Consider the following 25,993-nt stretch of genomic DNA (forward strand, 5'->3'; position numbering starts at 1 on the left):
TTCTACCTGTTCTGCAAGTCATCTTTTTACTCTGATGATTGTTTCACTGTATAGCAGTTTTTAATCATATGTAACCCCATTTTTTTCGGTCCTTGGGATTATTTCCTGTGCTATTGGAGTCCTTTCAGAAAGCTCTTATGCCTGAATTTTGAACCATTTTCTGATATTTTTCTCTAGCAGTTTCAATGTTTCAGATCCTATACTAAGATCTTTGATCCATTTTTTTAATTTATTTTTGTGTGGGGTAAGAGATGCAGCTCTAATATCATTTTTCTGAATGTGGCTACCCAGTTTTCCCAGCACCATTGTTGAAAGGCTTTCCCACGATGTATGTTTTTGACACTTTTGTTAAAATTAGGATGATTATAGCTAAATTTATTTCTAGACTCTTTATTCTACCAGTCTCTATATCTGTGTGTGTGTGTGTGTGTGTGTGTGTGTGTGTGTGCCTGTGCGTGTGTGCGTGCCAGTACTATGCTGTCTTTGTTACTATGATTCCATGGTATGGTTTGAAGTCAAGAAATGATACCTCCAGCATTGTTCTTGTTTCTTAGGATTGTTTTGACTACTGGATTGTTTGTTTCATTCCATGTGAATTTTAAGATTTTTATCTAGTTCTAAGAAGAATATCATTGGAAAATTAAAGGGAATTGTGTTGGATATATACTCTGCTTTCAATAACATAGCCATTTTCATAATACTAATTCTGCCAGTCCATGAGCATGTAAGGTTTTTCCACCTTTCAGTGTTTTCTTCAATTTCTTTATTCATTGTTTAAATGAAGTAAACAGTTCTCAAAAGAAGAAACATGTGGCCAGCAAATATTTCAAAGGAAAACAACACTCACTATCTTTAGCAATCAGGAAAATACTAATTAGAACTACTTTAAGATTTCATCTTAATCACAGTCAGAAAAACAAACAAACAAACAAACAAAAACAAAGATGCTAGTGAAGACAGAGAGGAAAACGAACTCTTATTTGCTGTTACTGAGAGTATAATCTGGTCGAGACACTGTGGAAATCAGTATGAAGGTTTCCAGAAAATCTAAAAATAGAACTGCCATACTCTCCAGCTGTGCCACTTCTGTGTCTGTACCCAAAGGACTCTGAACCAACAGCAATATGCCCACATTTCTGTTTTACGTGAATCGCAATAGCCAAGATACGGGACAATTCTAGATATCTGTCAACAGATGAGGAGCTAAAGAAAATGTGTCACATGTGCACAATGGAATTTTATTCAGCTATAAAGAAAATGAAATGATTACATTGGCAGGGAAATAGATGAAACTGTAAATCATTGTTAGGTGAAATAGGCCATATTCAGACAGACACCACACTTTTTTCCTTGGTGGATCTTAGATATAAAATAAAGACCCCAGAAATGAACCTTCAAACATGATCACATGCTTTTTAAATTTAATATCTACACACAAAGGGATGGAATTGGACCTTATGTTCAAAAAATTAGCTCAAAATAGATTTGAGACCTGAAACTATAAAACTCCTGCAAAGAAGCCTTTATGGCACTGGATTATGGAAAGGATTTCCACATATGACATCAAAGTACTGATACCTATTGCATGATTTTTACTGGGGACACTATTTACCCCAGGTAGAAATTATTCTTCAAAATCTGTCTTAGTAAACTAATGGGTTTATGGTTTGTGTTTGTTTTATAAAAACACAAGCAATTCAAGGACAGTCGTACTACTGGGAAGTCACCTGCACAACTTTTAGGAAATTATACTACAAATAGTCTCTTCCCAACAGTTATCTGCCACTCCTATGGCCTCAGGGAAGAGAGAAGGCTAATGAGTCTCTGGAATCTCCGCTTCCTCCATGAGGGTAAGTTAGCAGGCAGGTATTACAGTTGCCCTGATCCAAGATGGCAATGATCATGTCCAACCCAGAGCAACAGAAGCATCAAAAATGAAAAGACAAATTAGACATCAACAGTTAATGCTTCTGTACACCCAAGGACACAACCAATGAAGTGAAAAACGCAACCTCCACAATGAAGGAAAACATTTGCTAGCTACATGTCTTATAGTTAAGGGATTAATATTTAGAGAATATAAAGAGCTCCTACAACTCAACAGTAGCTGGAAAAAAAAATAATAATAAAAGATGTTAACAGGCAGGCATCACAGTTGCCTTTTGTAAAGTGGGTAACAGATTCGAGTAGGCATTTCTAAAAGAAAGAAAGAAAGAAAGAAAGAAAGAAAGAAAGAAAGAAAGAAAGAAAGAAAGAAAGAAAAGTCACCAACATCTCTACTCACTAAAGAAACACAAATTCAAACTACAATGAAATACTGCCTCATGCCCAATTAGGATAGTTGCTACAGAAAATAGCAAGTGCTGGTAGGCTGTGCCCACCCTTGGGCACTGTTGGTAAGAACACAGAATGCTGTGGCTGCTATCAAAACTGGAGTGAAGGCCTGTCAAAAAATTAAAAGTAGAAATTACCATTACCATATCCGTTACTCTGCTTCTGGGCATACATATGAAAGGACTGAAATCTCAGTGCAGAATCTCAGAGAGATGCTTTCACAGCCACGCCCACCACAATACTGTTCAGAACAGTCCAAGAGTAGAAGCAGCTGGAGTCTATTGATAGATGAAGAAATGAAACAAGAGGTATTATACAGTATAATATAATTTAGCTTTAAAAGAGGAAATTCTGACAAATACTACCACATGAATGAAATTTAATATATTCTCAGTGAAAAAAGTAACAAAAGACAAATGCTATATGATTCTTCTTAGATGAGGTACATAGAGGAGTTAAATTCATACTGAGAGACAGTTCAGGAATAATTTCCAAGGTCTGGAGAAAGAGTAAATGAAAAGCTGGTGCTGAGGGAGGGAGGTTGTTTGCTTGTTTGTTTTGTTTTTTAATTTTATTTTATTTATGTATTCATTATAATTTATTCATTTTGTATTCCCTCTGTAGCCCCCTTTCCTCATCTCCTCCAGGCTCACCCACCCTCCTTCTTCTCCCCCTATGTCCTTTCCCTAGTCTCCTGATAGGGGAGAACCTCCTCCCCTTCTATCTGACTCTAGCTTCTCAGAACTCATAAACACTGGCTGCATCATTTTCCTCTGTGGCCTGGCAAGGCTGCACCCCTCAGGGGGAGTTGATCAAAGAGCCAGCCACTGAGTTTATGTCAGAGACAGCCCCTATACCCCTTACTAGGGAACCCACTTAGAAACTGAGCAACCAATGGGCTTCCTTCAAACAGAGGGTCTATGTCCTCTCCATGAGTGGTCCTTGGTTAGAGTATGGGTCCCTGCAGCCCCTTGCCACACGATCCAGGTATTTTGGCTCTGTCATTTTTCTTGCAGAGATCCTGTCCCATCTAGGTCTTTCTATATCCCTCTTCTTCCATAAGGATTCCAGCACTCTGGCCAAAGTTTGGCTATGAGTCTCAGTATCTTCTTCAATACCTTGGTGGGTGAGTCTTTCAGAGGTCCTCTGTGGAAGGCTCCTGTCCTGTTCCTTGTCTTCTCCTACTTCTGATGTCTGTCCTGTTTGCTCTTCTGAATAAAGATTAAGACCAGGCTAGCCTCGAACTCACAGAGATCCACCTGTTTCTGTCTCCCAAGTGCTGGGATTAAAGGTTTGTGCCACCATGACCTTGAACTTCTGATCCTCCTACTTGCACCTTCTGCTTGCCCCCTGGAGGCCTCTGGGCTATGCTGGAGGATGATTGGCAGAGTCCCTGCCTCCTTATAGAACTTCCAGGAGGAAAAACATACAACGTGCCTGGACCCAGGGTCCTGGCTTGTAGGCTGGGTTGCAGATTCTGGGGAATCAGGAGGACAATGTTTCCAGAAACACTGGTCAGGTAGAGGAACACAGAGAAGAACGGCCAAATGGGAGTAGGGACAGGCAATATGCTAGGAGAAGAAACCCAGACAGTAAACAAACAAGGCACAGTGGACCGAGACCAAGTTATGTGGATGGCTCGGTGGTCATGGAACACACTCCGAGCCAACAGGGCTTTCTCTCTGTATGTCTAGAGAACAAAACTTTCCATTAGGGACAGAGCATTTGGAGACAGCGTGACATAGCCCTACCAAGACAAAGCTGGAAAGTCCAGTACTATAGGGACGATAACCCACAGGCTTAACCTCAAGAAGGACCTCACGTTTGGAGTGCTGTAACCTGGCCTTGTGGGGAGGCCACTCCAAATCGCCAAACTGTAACAACCACAGAGGCACCCAGGACCACAGAAATCACCCATTCTGCCCACAAGGCTCAGTCAACCCCTATGTGTACCCCACACAGAATGCAGTGTCTTCTTGCTCCCCTGTTGCTGCTTCTGGTCTTTGCTGACTTGTGGAGCCTCGGAGTTGAGTACAATGACGTAATAAACCCATGAATGAAAAGGGGAGTAAACAAAAACTCCACTGCTTTTAATCCGGGGAAGTCTTCCCTCCAAAGTATGCAAGTCCTGGAACTTCATCCAGACCCAAAAGCAGAGCCTCAGCATTAAGGACATCATTCACATTTCTTATTGAGAATCATGGCCCTGGAGGCTGGAGAGAGAGCTCACCAGTTAAGAGCAATTGCCACTCTTGCAAAAGATTCAGATTTGATTCCCAGCACCCACTGTTTCAGAGAATCTGATGACTTCTCCTGATCTCCCAGGCATGCACATGGAATACATATATACATGTAGGCAAAACACTCATACACATAAAATAAAATAAATGTACCTTTAAAAAAAAAAAAAGAAAAAAGAAAGAAAGGGAAAGAAAGAACAGCTGCCCTGCCATCAAAGGTCCTCATGTAGCAGAATAGGAGTCGACATGGGTGCTTGAGTTTTAAAAATGTAGACCTGAGCAAATAAAGCATTTAGTAAAAGAAATATAAAAAGTACCCCAACACTCACAGGCCCAACAACATGATGGCTCAGGCGGTTGGGAGGGCACAGGAGAGCTAGCCCTGCCCCTCAAGGGAAAGCCAGCTCCACCCCTCTCTGGCTATCCCAGGGGTCTCCTCAGCTGATGGCTTCCAGTTTCTGGTGTGAATGCAGGTGGAGAAAGACTCATCCTTTTTGGGGGCGGCTGACCACTAGGAATTTGACCATGCTCTAGTGACTATATGGATAGCACAAATGGACTTGGTTTTTTTTCTCCTTTTGGAGAGAAAGGTGGGGAGTTCAGGGGAGGGGGGACAGACATGGGAGAACTAGAAGATTATGCAATCAGAGTGCATGATGTGGTATTTCCAAATACTCAATTAAAAAGAAGAAGAAATACAGAAAAAGTCATGCCTTGAGTTGGGGTGTAGTGTATATTTTGCCTAGCATAATCAAGTCTCTGGGTTCAGTTCCAAGTAACATACAGACACAATCCAAAGCGATCTAAAATGTGATCCATTAGCAGATGAGTCAATAAACAAACTGTGGTAAGTGTATACAATGAGATACTGTCCAATTGTGATGGTTTAAATTAAAAAAAATGGCCCTATTAGGCTCATAGGGACTGGCACTACTGAAAGGTATGGCTTTGTTGGAGTAGGTGGGGCTTTGTTGGAGGGGTGTGTCACTAGGGGGAGGACTTCAAGGTCTCAGAAGCTCACGTCAGGCCAGTGGCTCATTCCTTTCCTGCTGCCTGCAGATCCAGATGTAAAACTCCTAGCTGCCTCTCTAGCACCGTATCTGCCTGCATTCTGCCATGCCTCCGGCCATGACAAATGACAATGGATTAAATTTCTGAAACTGTAAGCCAGCCCCAATTAAATATTTTCCTTTATAAGAGCTGGCATCGTCATGGTGTCTCTTCACAGCAACAGAACACTAAGACGCCATCTTAAGAATGAAGGGAAGTAACACATACTACAACATGGGTGAATCTTAGCGATGTTACAGTCTGTGAGATGAGCTAGTCACGCACACACACACACACAAACAAATAGTACACATTTTCACTACACAGGCCACATAGAACCATCAGTTTCATAGAGACGGGAAGTAGACCCCGGTCCCCAGGAGCAATAAGAATGGAGAGTTGCTGTTTAATTAACTTAGACTTCCAATTGTGCAAGCTATAAAACATTCTAGAGATGGATGAAAGGGTTCTTTGCACAATAATGTTCAAGTGCTTACTTCAACCAAAGTGTAAACTTAAAAAGGGTAAAAATGCTCAGTTGTATGATATGTTTATCTCACCATGACTTTAAAAATATTTTTTAGAAATATACTTGATGAAAGATGAATAAGGCCTATATGCAGATAACTTCCTGTTTACTCTGTTGATGAAGGAAGGATTCCACCCTCATGTTCCCCCAAAGAATATGAAACTGTTACACATGACACCCAACACTAGAGAGGTGTGGGGACAAAAGATTAATAGCTCTCACAGCTCAAGGGAAAAGAATATGATACATCACTCAGGGCCACCCAGTTGTCATACTTGAGAAAAGAGAAAAGCAGCCAGGTTATGGATGACAGCTACTACTTTGTAGTAACAAGAGAGGGAAGTGACCTATTGAGTGGATGTAATCAGTTTGCTTGAATAATGGCAACAGTCTGGCCAAGAACTGAGCCTAGTTTGAGGACCTAGCAGATTATAGCTAACAGGGTACCGGCCAAGTGGAGGCTCTTTTTGTTGTTGTTGTTGTTGTTGTTTTGTGGGGAGTCTCTTTGATGAGAGCAAAAAAGCTCATGATTAGGACTTTGAGGCCTTATGAAGCTCAAGAGTTCCAGGTTAAAGTTTGAGGTTGAAATTTAAGGTCCTACAATACAACTGAAACCCTATAAACTACAGAACGCTACTAAGACAAATAATTAGAAAAAAAAAACGAAACAAATGGGGAGATGTAGCATATCATGCATGAGGATACTTGGGCAGTGCTAAAACGCCAATTTGTCAAATGTTTTCAGATCAATCACCATAAAACCGAAGACATCTCTTGAAACTGTTAATCTGGTTTTCACATTTATGTCTGCAAATGGCCTTACGTAACCCAAACGCTTTTGTAAATTGAGGCACTTGGGGTTGAAAAGTTAGCACAGTGGTGGAGTGAGTCTGGCATGTGTAAGGCCCCCCCCGGCCAATCCCTATTGAGGGAGGTGGGGTTGAGATGCATTTAATTTCAAATCAAACTATAAAACTAAGGCTCTCCTCGTCGAGAGCGTATGACATCCGTGCGTGAACAGACATCAGCACAGCAGAGCAGGGGGCACAGAAATAGGCTGTGTGTGAACATCCATCAAAAGTGCTGATTCAGACAGGAGTGGAAAGAATATCTGTGGTAGTGGGGAATAGAACTCATACCACACACCAGAAGTAACTCCGAACAAACCATCATACAGGTAAAAAAACGTTTCTTTGAAAACTACAAAACATCTCAAAAAACAAACAGACAAACAAGACAGAAGGTGGGCTGGCCAGATGTGACTGTGGGTAAAGAAAAGTAAGGGTGCATGAAATGGAGGAAAAATTAGGGTTAGCTAAAGAAGTTGGCTTAAAGCAGCAGTAATTTATTCTTTTGTGGTTTTGGAGGAAAGGCATCCCAAAATCACAGCGTCACCAAGGCCACATTGCCTTGACACCGGGAGAAAGGTTTTTCCATCTTTTACCCAAGGCCGTGTGCCAATAATGCCAACAAGATTTGGCATTCTGTAAGGCACCGTGAGGAGGATGGCTCAGCAGGTGCGGGTACTGGCTGCAGAACCCCAGCAATCTGAGTTCAATTCCTTGAGCTCACTTGAAGTGAAGGTGGAAAGAAAGAACCATTCCCACAAAGTCGCCCTCTGGCTTCCATAGACATGCCGCGTACATACATGTACATACACATACATAGGCATACACATACATGCACAACCAATAAATAAACTTTTAAAAAGAAATATCTTCTTTTAAAGACACATGAAGACAGCTCTCCTGTAGAGATCCAGCTTGGAAGGGAGCGCCTTTCTCCTGACCACTGTCTTCAGACTCTACATACAAAGCTACTCAGACCTTCACAGTCCCAGGTCTTAACATCTCTAACGTGACTGTGGTCCTCTACCGCTTTTCTTCTGATTCTGATTTGTTATGAATTCATACTTACTTTCCATGTAAACCTTGCCCTGCCCCGTGCAGGCATTGGAAGTGGGTAGACTTTTTTCTACAACTCGGACCCTAATTCTCATCCTCATTTGCCACCTCTGGCTCCAGTTCTTGAACTTGCAGAAATGGACCCAGGTCAACAACTCAGAAACTCTCTGGAGCAAGAATGAAGCAATTCCAAGCTTCTCATGGTCTGGTTCCAACACAAACACCTGCACTGAGACCGTACGTCTTGTAGGAGAGAGAAATCTTGAACTCTTTAGCCTTGATTTTTCTCTAGCTTCCCGTGAGCTTGCCGACTTCTCTTCAGTGTTCCTCATTCATTGAGTGAGAAAGAGTAGACTCACTGGCACCAGACACATCAAGTGAGTAAGAAGCTGAGCCTGTGAACTGTGGTCCTACCCCACCCCACCCCCCTTCTCATTTTTGTGCCTGTATCCATCCTGGAGAGCAAAGCAGAACATCCCACTGGCCATCCTTCGAGTGGTCTTAACATGCTGTGCTAGTTTCTTTTCTCAGCGTTCTGACATAAGCATCTTAAATAAAAATGGGTTTATTTCTGGCTCACAGTTTGAGGAGGTGCAGTCCATCATGGCAAGGAGGGCACGGCAGCAGGAGTGTGAGGCAAGTGGTCACACTGTGTCTGCAATCAGGAAGCAGCGAGAGGTGAATGCCCGTGTTCCGCTCACTTTCTTATCGTTATTTAGTCTGGGACTCCAGCTCATGGAATGGTATCGCCCTAATTCAGGGTGGGTCTTCTCTTCTCAGTTGAACTCTAGGTGATTCCAGATCCCATCAAGATGAGGAGGCTAAGCATTGCACACGGAAAGGATGGGATAAATTGTGGGGTCGCACCAACTAGCCTTCGGTGACATTGCCATCTTTTGGAGGTATCCCTCTGTGAATTCCAAAAGTTTGTCTCAGGATCCAAGGAACAAAATGGACCAAAGGCAGCTTCCCAGGGCTAAGAGGTGACATGGAAAGCACCTTGATCATTCTTCATTTTCCCAAGAACTTAGACCCAGAACATAACTTAAATGTAGCCACCAGGTCCTGAAGGCCTTTCCTGGAGAGGAACAACCATGAGGAAGTTGCTCTCTCCTCCCTTCCATGAAGAATAAGTCTGGACCACAGGATACTATGTGGGAATTGATACATCCAGGACACTGTCAGGATGTGTCAGGCTCTTTTGGCAGCAAGAACCTAGTAGGCACCAGAACGACCTCCCTCATCCACTCTGACCCCAGTGGCAGGTTCAGCGGGGTCGAGCTGCTACCATCTAGAAAGCCCAGGAGGGAAGCTGAATAGTGGAGAAGAGCTATGAGGTGTGACATCAGGCTTGGGAGCAGTACCTTTCCTGCCTGGATTTAATGAAGACTAACTTCCCCTTTCATGCTTTCTCATTGGCCAGGGAGAATTTCTGTCCCTGGAGCCTGACAAGGTGCCTCACTAGAATGGCCTGTTAGCCCCGCCCGCAGTGAGTTCTAGGGTGATTCAGCTTTCCACCAACACTCTATTTTGCTCTTGTGGAGAACATATAGACATATGGCTTCATATGTTGCTTTGCTTAACTCCAACCCCCACTTAGCTCAAGCTTCAGGTTGCAGCTCTCCCCTGTCCAGCCATCTTCTTGCCTGTTATTTAAGCAACATCTCTGTCAGCTATCCCCAGACAGTGACGGATGCTGGGTGAGGGTACCGAGGTTTTCCCATCTACCCTAGGAGTCCCGACAAGTTCCTACTCCTGATCACACACTTTACAACTTTACGGCATTTTACAAAGCCCAAACGTTATCATTTCTATCAAATGGGCAGGAGAGGAAGGGAGAACAAGTGCACATTTGCAAACACCTGTGAGAAACTCATTGCTCTCCTCACTCTGCTGGGCAGGGAGGGGTTAAACACACATAGAGCCATATTGTCTGCTACCAAATTCTGGCTCTGCCATTCATTAACTGTGTGATTTGGGGTAACGTATTTGACTTCCCAATTTCCTTTAAAAAAAAATAGGAATAATTGGTGACCTTTATAAATCATAAAGTTGCTATGGTTACTGAATAAGTTTCTAAACAAAGTATTTAACACAACCCCTAACACACGGTGCTCAATACAGGTGAGTAATTATGATTCATTGTGAGCATTGCCCTGTCCCAGACACAGGGGACACAAAACAGACAAATTCATCCACTCACTATTTATTGGGAGATTGTGTTTGTCTTACACATGGATGGGATGAGGGATATGCGTTTCTCTTGCTTCGAAGCCCACAGTCTAGTAAGATGGGAAGCAGACACTGTAGATGTCAGTGGTAAACTGGGGTCTCAGCAAGGGAAGGAAAGAAGAAGCTGCTGGGACAGAGCAGGAGAGAAGCAGAAGAAAGGGGATTGTGGAAGGCTGCTATTATTTATGGCCCAATGACATAGTGGCAGGGCACTGCCACATTAAAGTGAGCCTATGGGAGCCCCCTGAGGGGGTGGGTGGAGATGGGAGAGATGAGGAGGAGAACTTGGGCGGGTATAAATGGAAAAGCAACAAGACCCCGTAGTATACTTTCCAATGGGGGATACTGCAGTTCCCCTTTAGTGAGGAGGAAAGTGAGCCTGGAGGACAGTCACTGATAGACGATTTTGCTGCCTCCAGAAGAGATCTTATTAGGCCTCACTCAAACACTTCCTGCTCAGTGCTTCTCATTGCCCCCTGCCCTGAATGGCGTACATGAGCTGTATCTGACAAACCCCTTGAGGTCTTCCACCTGTCCACAGGAGCACAGAGCCTTTGTGACATCACCCCCAACCCAGGGGGTCACTAGCTGAGCAAATGCTGAACTCCCTCCCAGCCTCCATTCATTCCATCCTCCACAGCCACTGGGGTGACACCCAAGCCAACAGCCTCAGGTAAACGTGTCTCACCCTGGGATGCAGAGTTAATTACACAGTCCCAGAGATGTGACCTGGGGCCAGAATGGAAGGGACCAAGGTGCCAGAGATGATCAATCCCTTAAGAATGCCCCTGAGAGCCCCTCCCTGGAGACACCCTTCCCCAGAATAGGCAAAGAAGGCTAGAAACAGCCATATAAACAGCGCATCCACAAAACCCCACTGTCCCCAGGCTTTCCTCCCTCAGCCCTTGCTATTTTTATCTGGAGAGCGAGAAGGGGGTTGCCAGGCAGGGCCACACCGCTGTTTATGTCTGAAATTTGAAAAGATGCACAGTGTACTCGGGAGAAGGCGTTACAGGGAAAGGAATTTCAGAGAATTTCAAACCTGGCAGGGTGAATAGATGCCTTGTGCTCAGGCTTAGGACTCTGGAAAAGCTACTCAACCCGAAGAGGGGCCACGGACGGGTGCAAATGTCCACGTGTGAGATTTGGGTAGATGGAGACTTGGATCACCTGGCTGAGGGGATCAACTGCTTTCAGACTGGGGTGCTTTGGGAGGAAGTCCTTCTGCCCCTTCAATAAAACTACTCTTTAGGTCTCCCACATTTGCATTTGAATATTTTTTTCTTGTTTCTAACCTCACCAGCCCCACTCAGTTCTTCGCATTCTCCACTTCGGCTCTGTCACCCATCTCCCTCCAGCCAGTGAGTTGTTTAATATTAGCTTCCTCATAGACACTCCTTTTCTGTTGGGGCTCTTGGTCACTCTATCGATTTTTCTCCTTCTTAATTGCATTGTAAGGGTCCCTTACATAGTTGTATAATCTTAGTAACACAAGCAAAACTTAGTTTCTGGCTGGGGACTTGATTTCACATGTGCTATGCCATGACTATCTGTAGCCTGGGGCTGGCCTCAAACCCATCGTGTAGTCAAGGTTGGCCGTGAACTCTTGATCACCGCCTTTATCATTTCAGTACTGGAATAACAGGTGTGTGCTACCATGCCTGGTTAATGTACTTCATTCAATCATGGGAAATAAGAAATGAGAAAGCTTGTTAGTAATGCGATCAAACACAGTCCACCTGAATAAATATCATGTCTGCTTGCTGCTTTCAGAGGTTAAAGCTCTGTATGTCCTAGGTCAGACTGCATATGGCTCTTGCTAGGTAGAGAGGTTCTCAGAAAAGCAGAGCTAAGTGCAGAGGGAGACTTCTACCTTGGTGTGACATTTAAGGCATATCAGATCCTTAAGATCACAGTTCTATCTTCTTTCCTTGGGTCAGGGGAAGGAGCAAATGTCAGGAGTTTTTGTTCTGTCAGGCTCTATGGATACAAACCTCGGAAGGTCAGAAAACACCTCAGCAACAAAAGAGGTTGTCATGGGACAGGCTAGAACCCCAGCTCTCACGCAGGTCTGCCCCTCGACAGTACCCATATTTATTTCCTTTACCCTAGAACCTCTTCATGGACAGTTTTATGTCAATTTGAAACAAGCCAGAGTCATCAGAGAGGAGGAGCCTCACCTGAGAAAATGCTTCCATAGATTGTGCTGTAGGCAAGCTTGTGAGGTATCTTCTTAATTAGTGATTGGTGGTGGAGGGCCTGAGTTATTGTGGGAGGTGCCATCCTGGGATGATTGTCCTGGGCTCTACAAAAAAAGTAGGCTGAGCAAGCCAGTTAGCAGCATCCCTTCATAGGCTCTGCACAGTTCCTGCCACCAGGTTCCTGCCCCAACTTCCTTCCTGTCCCAAGTTCCTGTCCCAACTTCCTTCGATAACGGACAGTGCTATGGAAACGTAAGCCAAATAAACTTGTTCCTCACCCTGTTTGCTTTTGGTCATGGTGTTTCATACAGCAACAGTAACCCAAACTAAGACATATGTCACTTTTCTTGAATGTGGGAGGGTCTTTAAAAGTCACCCTTTTTATTTCTGAGTCATATTCTCTCCCTCCCCTCCTCTTTTCCTCTCTCCCTTTCTCCATTCTTACATTATGTTCAGCCATTTCTCTTTACCTGCCTTTTTTCCCTCTTCCATAATCCTCCTTCATTACTGTGTTTGATCAGAATATATCTCCATGTTTGTTGAGTTGAAATCAATGCCTCCTGTTTACGTTTCAGGCCGGCTGTCTCCCAGGTTCCAAACTCACACATCCTGCTCACTGTCTTCTACTCATCTTCCATTTCTGAAACTCATCTTGTCTCACTACCCTCTATATCACCCACGTAGCCAGTCACCCCTCCTGGTCACCCTTGCTGCTACTCTGATCTCCCAGCTACCACCCACCCGACTCCTGTCTCTTTCAGTCTATTCCCCACCTGCATCACCACAGTGATACATAGATGCACACTGCCCATCCTTCAGTGTGCAGACAACATATTTAAACTTTTTCATAGTCATCATCTAATCTTATCTGAAAGTCCCAGTCTTTGGCTTCTCACAAAAAGGGAGCCCAGGTAACTTCTATTTCTATAGGAACTGTGGAATGGGATGACAGTGAGCCTGAGGTCTTGAGGGGTGGCTTTAGTGAGAGCTGAGTAATGGTGTCTCCTTTGAGTGGGAGGCCTCACTCTTCTGTTCGCCTCCAGTCTTAGTAAAAAGGACTGTGATGCTTTCTACACACAGGACATACAATATTTATCACAGTATTAGAAAAGGGAAGGAAAGGAGGCTGGGTACAGTGCCTACCTTAGGCAGATAGTAAGTACTCAATAAACAGCTATTACCAAAAATGTTAAAGCATGCGCTGGCTTAGGTGGGCATGTCCTTTCACTCCATCAATCAGAAAGCTAAATCTGGAGTATCGTGAGTTTAAGGCTAGCCCGGGCTGCAGAATGAGACCTTGTTCAAAACAGAGAGAGGTTTGGAGGCAAACAGGCAAACCAATGATAAAAGATAATCCTGTTTAACACTACCATTTTTCCTTTTTCTCCCTCATTAAAGGAATACACAGGAAAAAATCCAAATGCAGCAATAACAACGCCTAAAAATCTCAAGAAACATGCAATGTGAAATAAGTGCCAAGTTTTGCATAGATAAGAGATATCTGCAGGTTTGCACATTAATGGGTCATTTTAATATTACATTGGATTGTGGGTATTTGTTGTTGCTGCTGCTGTTTTTAAGACAAGATTTCATGTAGCCTACACTGACCTTGAACTCCTGACCCTCCTCTGGCTCAGTCTCCCAAGTGATGAGATTACGTACGTGTGCTGCATGATCAATTAGCAGACAGTTTTTATACTGCTGAGTTGCTACCTATACGTCCTGTACATGGAGGTATGTATTTGTACCACCTCGTGGTTTTCAGTGTGTATTCTGTATCTGTATGTGAAAATCTATAACGATTTTTCAAAAAAATATTCGATGCTCATTGCTGAAAGAAGATGAAAACACCAGGCCCAATATGACAAGGGCTGGGTGATCAGGCCCAAGAGATTCTGATGAGCAGGACTCAGGAAATATCGAAGAGCCAGTTCAGGCCTAGGGTGTGGGAGGCAGACCCTTAGGTTCCAGGGCAGAGGGAACAGGCTCTCAAGAGCCACAGAGGGGTGCATAGGAAGTAAGCGACTCAAGAACACAGAATCCCAGTCCTCCTCGCCTAGACCGCTTGGGAGATGGTGGTGGTGGTTGTGATGGTGGTGGTGATAACAGGGTGGTGAGGTGAGTGATGGTGATGCCATATACACCAAGACAGCCGAGCCCCACTCAGCACGTCCCTACATGAGATCCTCAGCTGAAAGGTGAAGGCTACAGAGTTTCACTCCTCCTTCCCTAGACTTGCCTGGGAAATGCTGGTGCCGATGCTGGGGGCGGTGACGGTGATGCTACCTAAACCAAGACAGCGGCATCCCACTCCCTTCACAGGGAGCCTCAGTAGTAAATATGTGGAGGAGGCATGAGTAAAAACACTTGCTGTGGTTTCCATTTATAAACTGCAGGGTTTTGCTGAAAGACCAGCCTAGCATGAATTCAGAGAGAAAGTGCAAACCAGCGCGTCCCAAAACACCAGCTTCCCAGGCATGCCCTCCCGGGTCTTCAGTGACACAACGCTCTCCTGTTCCGTGTGTCACTGTTCCACACAGACACGTGGGGACTTGGAAGTGTTTCATTAAGTTACCCCGTGTTCTTTATTATTAGAACATTTCCCTCTTCACTTGTACAGTGTTAAAGTAATAAAATGGCACTTTTCAAACACGCCATTGGGGACCAGGAGGCTCTATTTCCTGGCACTATTCTGGCCTAAAGAGGGTTTTCTTTATTATATTTCTATGGCCCTTTGCCTCCAGAAAAGACGACAACCCATCCCCCCATCCCACCCCCCCACCTACGTCTCATAACAGCCAGTGTTTATCTTTACTGTGCCCTTATTTTTAGCTTCTTTTACAAATGAAGAAAGCATGTGCACACACACACACACACACATGCCCCAAAGGCAAAGCACATACTGAGAGAGGTTTGTAAGGGACTAGGAAAGAAGGAAATCGACCACTCTGCACCCAGACCAGTCCCTCTTCAGGTCCAGGCCAAGAGTCCCCGTCTTACATTAACTCTCACAATTCTCTGGGATGCCTTCATTTATAGGTTGGAAATGATCCAGTGGATTAAGAAGCTTGCCCAAAGTGCTATACAAAACAGAAATTTGCATGCCAGGCTGTCAGGCTGTAAGGAATTGCCCTGTTCCTAACTATGTTGTGGCCTCACATGGACAAGACACCCTTTCTTGTGACCTAAGTGAAAATTGTTTAATTTCATTTTATTTATTTTATTTTTATTTGTATGTTGGTATGGTACGTAGGGTGACTGTACGGGGGTCATGTCAATCATCCCTCAAGCATCATATTCTTGTTCTTTTGAGATGGGGTCTTTCACTAGCCTGGAGCTCCTCAAGCAGAAGAGGTTGTTTGGCCTGAGAGCTGCAGGGATCTCCCGTCTCTACCTCCCAGCCCTGGCTTTACAAGTATATGCCACATGCTTGGGTTTTATAGATGGATTCTCGGGATTGGATTCAGGTTCTTATGTTTGCACCCCAAAGACTTTACCAACTGAGCTGTCTCCCCAGCCCCAGTAGTCTGATTTTAATTATCTCCAAGTTTTAATGTCGAACAGAAGGTGTGACATTGCTCTGAAATGTGACCAAAAGGAGGAGCCAAATGTTTCAAGGTATAAGAAGGAAGACAGGCCCATCTTTGCTCCTCCCTGGCTAGTCCACACCTGCCACCAGCAACCAGCCCTGGAAACTTTATTTTAGAGACCAAGGCATCCAGAAACAAACCATCTTGGGAAAAGAGTTAAGGATCCAAACTCCTTGAGCTGTGAAGGGCGGCATAAAGAGGTCCATCGATAGCCTGATGCAACTCACTAAGGGTACCTGTCCTGTAGACACCGGGATGTGTTGTGTTGCCCCCAAAAGCCACACTGGACTGCTTGCTTACACTGAGAACTGGACAGATACAACCATGGAATTCTGTTAGTGACTCAGACCCACATTTAACAAGGCCTTTACATGGTGTCTCCCTGTAAGAAACAGAAGCAAAGTATTCTACGGTGACACAGTTCAGTGCCCTGGGAGATTGCCTGTATTCTAAGAGTCAGTGGAGAGTACAAGAGAGCCACCAACATGCCTCCAGCAATCTTCATTCCTTGATACACCGTTATCTGCACTAGTTCAGGGGTGGTCTTAGGGACCCATCCAATATGGTGGAGGTGACATGTGTGACCCCCAAAGCTAGAAAGGGTACAGAAGTGTTTCCTTCCTGCCAGGCCTCTACGTCATTCACCATGGTTGGTGGCTGCTAACCAGCAGCCAGCCCTACCCTGCCAATCGTGTGAGCCAGCCACCTTAGCTGTGGGTCCCCAAACCTCTGGAAAGCTATCAGTTCACTAAGTATGACCTCATGAGACAATCCAAGCTGGAAGTACCCAGCTGAGTGTCTCCAAATTTCTGACTGTAGAAAGCACAAGTGATGATAAATGATTGTTACTGTTTTAAGCCACTAAATGAGGGGGGGGGACTTGTTACATCACCATAACAACCAGAATATGGAGCTGTGCCATCCTAGGGGGGGGGACTGCCTCCAGGGTCCTGCTCTAGGCTTTGGCCCTAGGTGCTATCCTGGGTGATATGGTGGTGACCTTCATAGAAGGTGTGCTACTGAAAGCAACAGTAAGCAACAGCAATCACATAGCACTGAGATTCTATGGAGAGGTGAGCTGAATGTATGAGGGTGATCACAGAAAAACAACAGAGATCATGTCCCACCCCTTCCTCATACCAGGACAAGCTAGGGAAGACATGGGGTCACAGTGGGTTGGGTGAGGAAGTTGCAGGCTCAACCTTGATAAGACTATCAGAAAGATTGGTTGAAAGATGTAGTTTGCACAAACTAAAAGCACAGGATTCAGACAAAGGAAGTGAGGCCCTCTTCACCCTACCCCCACCCCAGGTTGAACTTATCAACAGACTGAATTCCGTTTTAAACCACCTTCTCAGGGGCAGTGCAGATTTCATACGCGGTGAGATTTCACTCACTGAGTGACGATTTCTATAGACCAGTGGAGATCGGTTGAGATCTCGAGAAAGGGTGGAAAGAAGCAAGGATGCCCGGCCCAAAAGAAGGAGATGCTGAGAGAGAAAACAACACGCTGATTTAAATATGGAGACAATGGCCACGTACAAGAGGTTTAAGGGATGTGGGCAAAGGGTGAAAATGGACCCACTTTGTTCACTGCTGATTTCATACTGAGACAGGAGCACACGAGCTGCTCTGGAGCCTGAGAGCTTCATAAGTACCCAGAAACCATGAGAAAAGGAGGCATGGCCTCTAAAGGTCAAACCTCGTGGGTGAATCTGAGCAAAGCATGCTGCCAGCCTATGGGGTGCCATGGAGACTACTAGCATGCTAGCAGAAGGGGCCTTCACCACCCGGAGCCGCTCCTTCTATGGCTCTGTGATCGCATGGCCGGCTGAGTGATGTCATCACAACAGCTCAGCTTCGTATCTCACATGCTAGTATGTGAAATACCTGGGAAATCTTGGGAAAGCAAAGATTCTGAGTCCTGGGATGGGCCTGAGACTCGTGTTTCTCACAAGCTCCCAGCTGGCACGAGAGTCTGTGGACCACACACACTGCACAGAGAGGAGGTCAGGGCTTATCAGTGACAGCAGGTGGCATCGGCTGGCTTGCCAAAGACACCAACTGACTGCAAAGCCGTACTGAAAAATTAGTAAGTGTTCCAGCAGAGAACAGATGAACAACACCAGAAAGACTGCCCAAGGAATGGGACTCCAGAGTTGGATGGGACAAGTGTCTATGTGCCACTCAGGGCTTTCTAAAGTCGTGACTTTGGTTCTTGGAACCCAGGCTTCAAAGTGTCCGGACATTATCCTGAACTGTGTGCATCCTCCTGAAGGCAGTGTGATGCCACATCAATCTGCCCCTACCACCCATGGGTGACCTTGGAGTCTCCGTGTCTTAGTGTGTACCTGGGAGCCCGTGGCCCCAGAAAACATACACCATATACAAAATGACAGCTGTCTGTTCATCAACACTCAGAGATGATCAGTTAATGTTTGTTCCCCTCATTACAAAGGTGAATTACCTAATGAGTATTCATCCTTGACTCGGATTGCTGTTTATCAACCCAAGGTGCCCCAGGATATATGCCAAACATCCCAACACGCAGAGAAGAACAGTCTGTTGTCACCCAGAACAGGACATGAGAAATGCATTAGAATTTAACAGACCGGTATTTCCTCCAAAAATTTTTTTTTCTAATTTAAAATTTTTAAGGAGATTGATGTTTCTAGAAAGTTCCTTTTCCGAGCCCAGCAACTCATAAGATTTCACTCCATTTTTCTAAAAGCGAAGGCTCTAGCCTCGGAGACATTTTGCTCTGAAACTTGCTGAGCATGATCCAGAGCAGCCAATGTACAGGTGGAAAAGAAGGCAGGGAGAGAATGGCCAGCCAACAGAACACCTTAGCCACAGCCCAGCTGTCAGGCTTGGAAGGTGGGCTTCAACCCCTGTACAGAGGATGCTCTGGGCCAGGGCCAGTCCCGAATACAGCTGGCCGATGAGATGCCCACACAATTCCAACAGCCTGGGGAGACTGAGGCAAAACGCTTCTGACCTTTCCATCAAGGAAACACGTGGTCAGTTTTATCTCTGTACTATGTCATTTGCAAAGAAGCCACCTCTTGCCCAGCGCGAAGATTCGGGAGACTTCCACAACGCCTAAGGCCACGGTGTTTTAATGAGAAGCACACCAGCTTCCTCTCAAGGCCATCAGCAAAGCAGTCTGAAGCCCCAGCCCCCAAACGCACTGCAGCCTGACCAGCTGCTCCTGTGGCTCCGAGAGGTGACCTTGGTTTGGAGTTAGACCCCAGCTTGGTGGGCGACTTCACCCCTTTCTAAGCTCCATCGTATGAGCATCGTTGGGAGCTGAGGGGTGATGTTGTAATATTTAATTTAATCTAATTTTGTTAGAGAAAGTAAAATTACTGTGTGTTGCAACTAGCTCACAGGAGGTATTCAGACTCCTGATTTTTTTTTTTAATTCTTTTACCAGAAAACAGTTTTGTTAAAGAGAGCCATAGAGGCGGTAGCAAATTCCTGCTTGAGATGTCCTTGGTCTATGCTGACTTTTGAAGATACCCTCCCCCCTCTCCCCTTCCTCCCTTGTGCCTTGTGCCTCTATGGCTGCCTCGTCTGGGGTCTCAGGGCACCCCACCCCCAAAACTTTCCAGCAGTGCTCCATGAGGGTTCTTTCAAATCGCAGCCCCAGAGTAGGGGTTCCTCCTGCGCCTTCCTTCGCGTTCGTCTCTCTAGGGCTCAACTGCAAATCACCGCCAGGTGCCCGGGAGCCCCTGCCTGCCACCCCTAACAGCACCAGCCGGGTGCTCTCGGCACTCTGCGGGCGCAGCCCTCCGGGGCCGCCTGGACTGCGGAGCTGCCGACCGCAATGCAGACGCGGGCCCTCCAGCGCTGCCCGCGCGGCTTTCCTCCGCGGGGCCCGGGAGCTACGGGGCGTTCGCGCTCCTCTCGTGCCCTGCGCTCCGGGCGCCTACCCCAGCTGAGCGCGGTCCCCAGGCCGGGTCCAGCGCGCTCCGGACGTCCCTGCCTTCCCCTCCCTCTGTAGACCGGCCCCCGGGGGTGGGGTTTCCCTGTGTGCTCGCCCCCACCCCTCGCGTGTGCCCTCCCCTCCCCCGCCTGCCCCTATGTATGTGTCACCGCGCACCATTCCCGCCCACCTACCTCCCCGCGGTGCCAGAGGGGGCTCACAGAGCTGAGGACGCGCGCAGCACCGCTCAAGGTCCCTCACTCTCTCTCCGCACCCTCGCCGGCCAGCATCTGACGCAGGTGCCAAGGGGGCTCCGGGCACCTTTCTGTGTCCCTTCCCTCCATCAACCCTGCTCCGAAACCCAGTCAGCCCAGCTGCCACAGCGGCCACCGCCGGAGGGGACCTTCGGAGAAGACGCCGGCGGGAGGAGGGGTGCGCCGCCCCCACCCCACCCCGCGCAGAGCATCCCGCTGCAGCGCAGCAAGACCCGGGGTTCGCAGCCCCCAGGAATCCCTAGCAGCCTCGCCGCCGGGGATACCGGACTGAAGTTCTTGGAGGAGCGAGTCCAATTCTTCAAGGTAAAGAAAGGTCTCCTTCTCTCCGAAGGAGCTCTGCCCCGGTGCGTCCGGGAACTCTGCTGAGGCCACGCGCCTATGTGCTTGGGGTGGCGTGCCTCGGTGTCCCCATTGGGTACTCACGACCATGCACACGGAAGTTGAGCAAAACTCAGCTGCTGCCCTGACTCAGAAGTGAATGGGAACACGTGGAGGGGCTCTTGCTCCGAGTACACGGAATTAAGAAAGATCAGAGCTTTTTCAAGCTTAGGGTCTGGGGACGCTAAACTGAAGTGCAGACCCAGGAGCAGTTTTAAAGCCGAGGAAATGTGGGTTCAAACCCCGAACTCCCACCTCCACCCCCATTCCTCTGGGTGCTCCGTGAGACTTGGAAAAGCCAACTGACCAGGGAATCAGCAAAATTATGAGGACAGCTGGTCAGATAGGCAGCAGATACCGGAGCAAGGATGAGAAAACTCCTGGGTCCACCTGGCTTACTGCAGGGGTCTCAGAACACCCAAAGGGGTGGGGAAGAGCTGGGAGGAGCTTGGCAGAACCTGGGACAGGGGTACTGCTCCCCGGAAAGACCAAAGCCAAGTTCAGAAATAACTGTCGGCTCTCAAGAGGGCATGTGCCAAGGTGGAAAGAGGAGAGGAGATGGGACGGTACGGCTGTCTCCCGGGCAGTTTTTCCATTTCTGGGCCTCCCTGCAGCCCTTCCAATTCCGGGGCTGGGTGACAGGGTGACAGCGTGTCAGCAAACTGTGGGCCGGGAGGGTTGTCTCCTTCAGGAGGAAGGATCCCGCCCAAACTTTTCAGACAAGCCAATCCCAGTAATCAGGAGCTGGGCTCCAGAGGGGGCATCCATTTAGAGTCCCACTACCTAGCAGCTCAGGCCCTGTGCGGTCTGGTGGGCATATTAATTCCAGTTGGGGGGACGAGTACGGAGGGCAGCCTGAGGCAACCAGAGCGAGATCCTACGAGTTAGCTTACTATGGTGCTTCTACGTCTGGGTGTTGCAGGGCTGGTGTCTGCGACCCTAGACCCTGAAGAGCATCCATCCCATAGAAAGGAATCTAGAGCAGTGCAATGACTCTCTACAGGACATTGATCTAGGGACAAAGGCAGGGATAGGGTCTATATTTTTTAGGCTGAAGTCAGTTCCACCACTTGATTTAAGGAACCAGAAGTCTCCACTTTAATTCTTTCTTCCTCGCCTCTGGGTTACCATGACAAGGGGTCATCAAGTTACCTATATGTCCCGGGCTAGGGTAGTTAGGGGACTCTGGAGGTTGGAGTGTTGGCCTGCCAGTTACCAAGTGCAAGAAGATCCTACTCACCTAAAGAAAACATTACAGAATGGGCAACCCCTCCAGCCCCACTTAAAACGTTTTAGATGAAGGGAGAAAAATCAAAAGGGGGAAAAAACTTTCTTAGAAATGCTGGAATTCCTGAAGTCTTGTTGAATTTAAATATAACTATGTGGTGTTTCTAGCGCCAAGAGTGGTTTGTTCATTCACTGTGCACTCTCTCCAGAGTACCATGCAGAGGCCAAGCTCTGAGCTGAGCGGTGGCTCAGTGGGCACCCAGTTAATAGATAAGATGACCCCAGCAAAGGGCCTATACCCAACCAACACCCAACAAGTACTAAGGGAGTGTTTTGCTATTATTCATTTTAGTATTAAGTAATTGCGGTTTTCTTACATTTTCCCAGGAGGGTCTTAATCAGGCCCACACTGGGGCTCTTTCTTTCCCGTTTGAAAGCCATCGTTACCTCTCTGCATGGAGGGTATCCTGATTACCTGGTGTGAATCTACCCTGGGCTGCAAAGGCGACCCGTGTCCCAAACAGCAAGGGGGAGTCCAAGGGATGACGCAACTCTTGAGATGGTGTAAAGGCAGATTAGCACTCGAACCCAACCGCTTAATGTTGCATGGATTTTGTCCAGGTCTTGAGCCTCCTTGAGGCTCAGTTTCCCGTCTCTAAAAAGGATAAGAAGTGGGGACCTGCAGCAGCGGATCTCTTCAAAGATTAAAGGACATACTGTGGGTGCCTTTTCAAAGCCTCTACAGACACTACAAAGCTTAGTTCTTCCTCTGTACTGGGTCACAAATCATAAATTCTGGGTAGTGCCAGTTTTGAACATTCTTAGAGACTGTATGTCTCGAGTTTTGGTGTGGATTTTTTTTTAATGATACCTTTTAGAACTGGCTCCTTCCCAGGCCCTGCTGGTTGGGCATTAGGGGAGCCTTGGCTGAGCCTAGGGAAGCCCACAGACTTTGGCTTGGAGTGTCATGCATCCGTGACTGATTATAAGATTTACCCAACCTCAGGCTGTGATGCCAGATCAGCGGCGGCTTTAATGAAGTAGTAGATAATATTATAATGCCTCCAATGTAGTAAGGACAAGAATTATTTCTGGAAACTTTCACTCTGTTATGTGTTTTGCAGCCCTCTATGAGGGTATGTGTATTCATAATATATATGTGCAAATATACATATATTTCATATTTGCATAATGTTTTTCTTATTGCAAGTTATAGTCCATAAAAATTCGGAAGATACCAGTTGCAGCCCAGTATAATGGCACACTGGAATCTCATCTTTTGGAAGTCTAAAGCCAGCCTGGGCTATATAATGTGTTGAAGGCAACCACAGGCTTCATTGTGAGAGCCTTTGTCAAAAGCCAAGGGCTACAAATATAACTCGAGAACAGAAAGAAAAGGAGAAAAAGAAACAGGCACCAGTAGCAATGGTGTTCCCGCCTCGTGACTCTGGGTGGAAGGCACTGGAGTGTCCTTGCTGTACCTGTACCAGTACCTGGACAGACTAGAGGCAGCTAAAGGTAGAACCTGGAGACGGGGAAGAAGCATCAGTTCAGCAAAGGGAAGACTTGGTGTCAGAGAGGAACCAAGACTGGAAGGCAGCCCCCGTATACAGGCGTGCATGTAAGTGCTGTCTTGAGAAGTGGGGGTAGTGTAGAAGAACATCAGAGAGACAAGAGTGCTTCTCTCCTGCTCTCAGCGAGTCATGTTCTGGGCTCCTGTGTCCCAGGAATATAGGAAGGCAATCGCTGTAGAGGTTCCTTTAAGGACGGCTGTTAGAAGAGTCTGGAGAGAGAGAGCGGGCGAGAAGAGTACCGGACCAGAGGGGAAATTTGTAGGAAAACCAGTAAAACGGTTCCTTTTTTCAAAAGTTGAATCCAGGGCAAGAACGGAAATGGTTGAGTTTACTTTGAAAAACTCAGAGCCTCCTTGTGTGCAGCTGTGTGTGTGTGTGTGTGTGTGTGTGTGTGTGTGTGTGTGTGTGTGTGTGTGTGTGTTGGAGGGCTGGAGGGCTGGCCCTGTGGGCTGGCTGGGGTGTGTGAGAGGCAACCCTGCCTCCTCAATGGCCTTACAGTGTATCCTAAAGAAGCCTTTTGTTAAACTCGTGAATAGGTGGATTGGGGGTGTGAGGCTGGACATCACGAATTGGCTATTTGCTTACCTTTGAGGCTCCGTTTTTCCTTCCATGACATCCACCCAGAAAAGGAACCATGTCTCCTGCAGGGGGGTCCAGTATGGAGGGAGGGGGGTCCCTGTCTCTGTAGTTGATTTGACTTGGAGAGCAAGAGGAAGAAAGAGACAGAGCTAGGCAGTTCTGCAGTGCCCAGCCTAGGGAAAACATCTTCAGCTCCTAGCTGTCTCCAAACCATGAATGCCCAGGTCTTCAAGGCCTGCAATGATCCTCATTTCAGAGATTGCCAAATGGACTAAAGGAAGGGAAGGACTGAACCTGGGTTACCCCAGCACAAATTGTGAGGATCTGTATAAGGATGCAGAACATCAGGGTTTTATCTACAGCATTCTACATCTACAGCTACCATTCATTCATTCATTCATTCATTCATTCATTCATTCATTCATTCATTGATGAGTACCTGCTATATACTGGGTTCAATATGTAGCTGATCCTGTTCTCTCTCCTTCGTGATCTAATGGGAACAGGAGCTGTTATCAACTTGACCCTGGCTCCTCACTTCTATAAAAGAGTAGTTCTCAACTGGGAGCTCTTTTGTTCCCCCTTCCTTAACATGCCTAAAGACATTTCTGTTGTCACTACTTGAAAGGCGACCCACACGCTATGAAGAAAGCACAGTGGATTTGCCAAGTACTTTTTAATGTACAGGATATCATCTCACACACACATAGATGCACATGCATGCAACACAGAATCCAAAATGTCACTGGTGCCAAACCTGAGAGGTAGGGGAAATGGCTCTAGACCTTTGTTCCATCATAGGGTCAAGCCACACCCAACAGAATGAGGCAACCAGAAGCCAGGGGGAGGATCTGGTTCAAAGCCAGTAGCAGGCAACAAATGGGAAGTACGGAGAAGGCAGGGCCTCAGGGGCCCAACAGAAAGAACACTGCCCATATGAAAGTTGAAATCTTAGCTGCGTGCCTGTGGCAACGTGTTCACCCCTATGAGCCTGTTTCTATATCTGTGAAATGGACCTGTGGGTCCAAGATAAAGGAGCTAAAGACACTGGCACAAAGTAGACCCTAATAAAATCTCAGCCATTGCTATCTTTGAGACTTCTCAAGGTCCTGCTGTGGAAAGTTACAGCGTCAGCAGGTGAGGACACGTGACCTCCAAGTCAAAGGAAGTTTCTGTTTAGGTCTGGTTGCCGCAGCAATGTTTTCTGCTGGGGAAGGGGAAGGAGTGCATGGGATCAGCCTCCCTCTCATGCAGCAGAGAGTGTGAAGACCACCAGGGCTTGCTCTGGTGAGAAGCCAGAGGTGTCCAGGATGGGCAGTAAAAACATTACTAATTTGGAGTCACAGGACACCAGCTCTGTGTGACAGAAGCAGCTTCTTCACCTCTCTGAGCCTTGCGTTGCTTATCTGTAAAACGAGACAAATGGAGACCCTGAAAGAAGCCAATGTCCATGAAACTCCTTACAGGGTTGCCTGGAAACCAAGGCAGAGATTTTATATGTCTCTGTCTAACTCAGTGCCAGGCACACATGCTAGACGAGTTGACTGATGAATGGAAGTGAGTGGATGAATGAATGAATGAATGAATGAATGAATGAGTGAGTGAATGAGCACATGAGCAAACAGACTACTACACTTTAAATTTCTTTCTTGACAAAGAGAAGACCTGTAACACCCAGATGGGTAATATTTCACTTGCCCGGTTCTCCATCTCTTGCTCTCCTTCCCCTCTCCCCCACAAAAATGGCAGACTCTGATTTCTCTGTACTTCTCCTGGAGGCAGCGCCCTCTAAAGCTCACTAAAGACATAACAGTTGGATCCCTGTGGGGGGTGAGCAGGTCAGGGAAGCACCAGAGCTGAGGCCAGGCCAGATCCAGAAAAGACAACTGAGTTGGGACCAGGAACTCCTTACAGGCCTCTCTAAACCGCTACTCTGAGAAATGATGTTTCTA

General features: G+C 46.6%; 1 protein-coding gene across 2 annotated transcripts in view; it reads left to right on the forward strand.

Annotated features, from left to right (window-relative positions):
* The first annotated feature begins 20,158 nt into the window (after positions 1-20,158).
* The window catches only part of Acan (aggrecan), a 59,515-nt gene continuing 53,680 nt past the window's right edge, over positions 20,159-25,993 (forward strand). For both annotated transcript variants that reach the window (XM_021643743.2, XM_060367394.1), the window contains exon 1: positions 20,159-20,586. The gene's annotated coding sequence lies outside the window, so the exon portion shown is untranslated. The remainder of the gene's footprint in view (positions 20,587-25,993) is intronic.

Source organism: Meriones unguiculatus, chromosome 14 (genome assembly GCF_030254825.1).
Source record: "Meriones unguiculatus strain TT.TT164.6M chromosome 14, Bangor_MerUng_6.1, whole genome shotgun sequence".
In the NCBI taxonomy this organism is placed as follows: Eukaryota; Metazoa; Chordata; class Mammalia; order Rodentia; family Muridae; genus Meriones; species Meriones unguiculatus.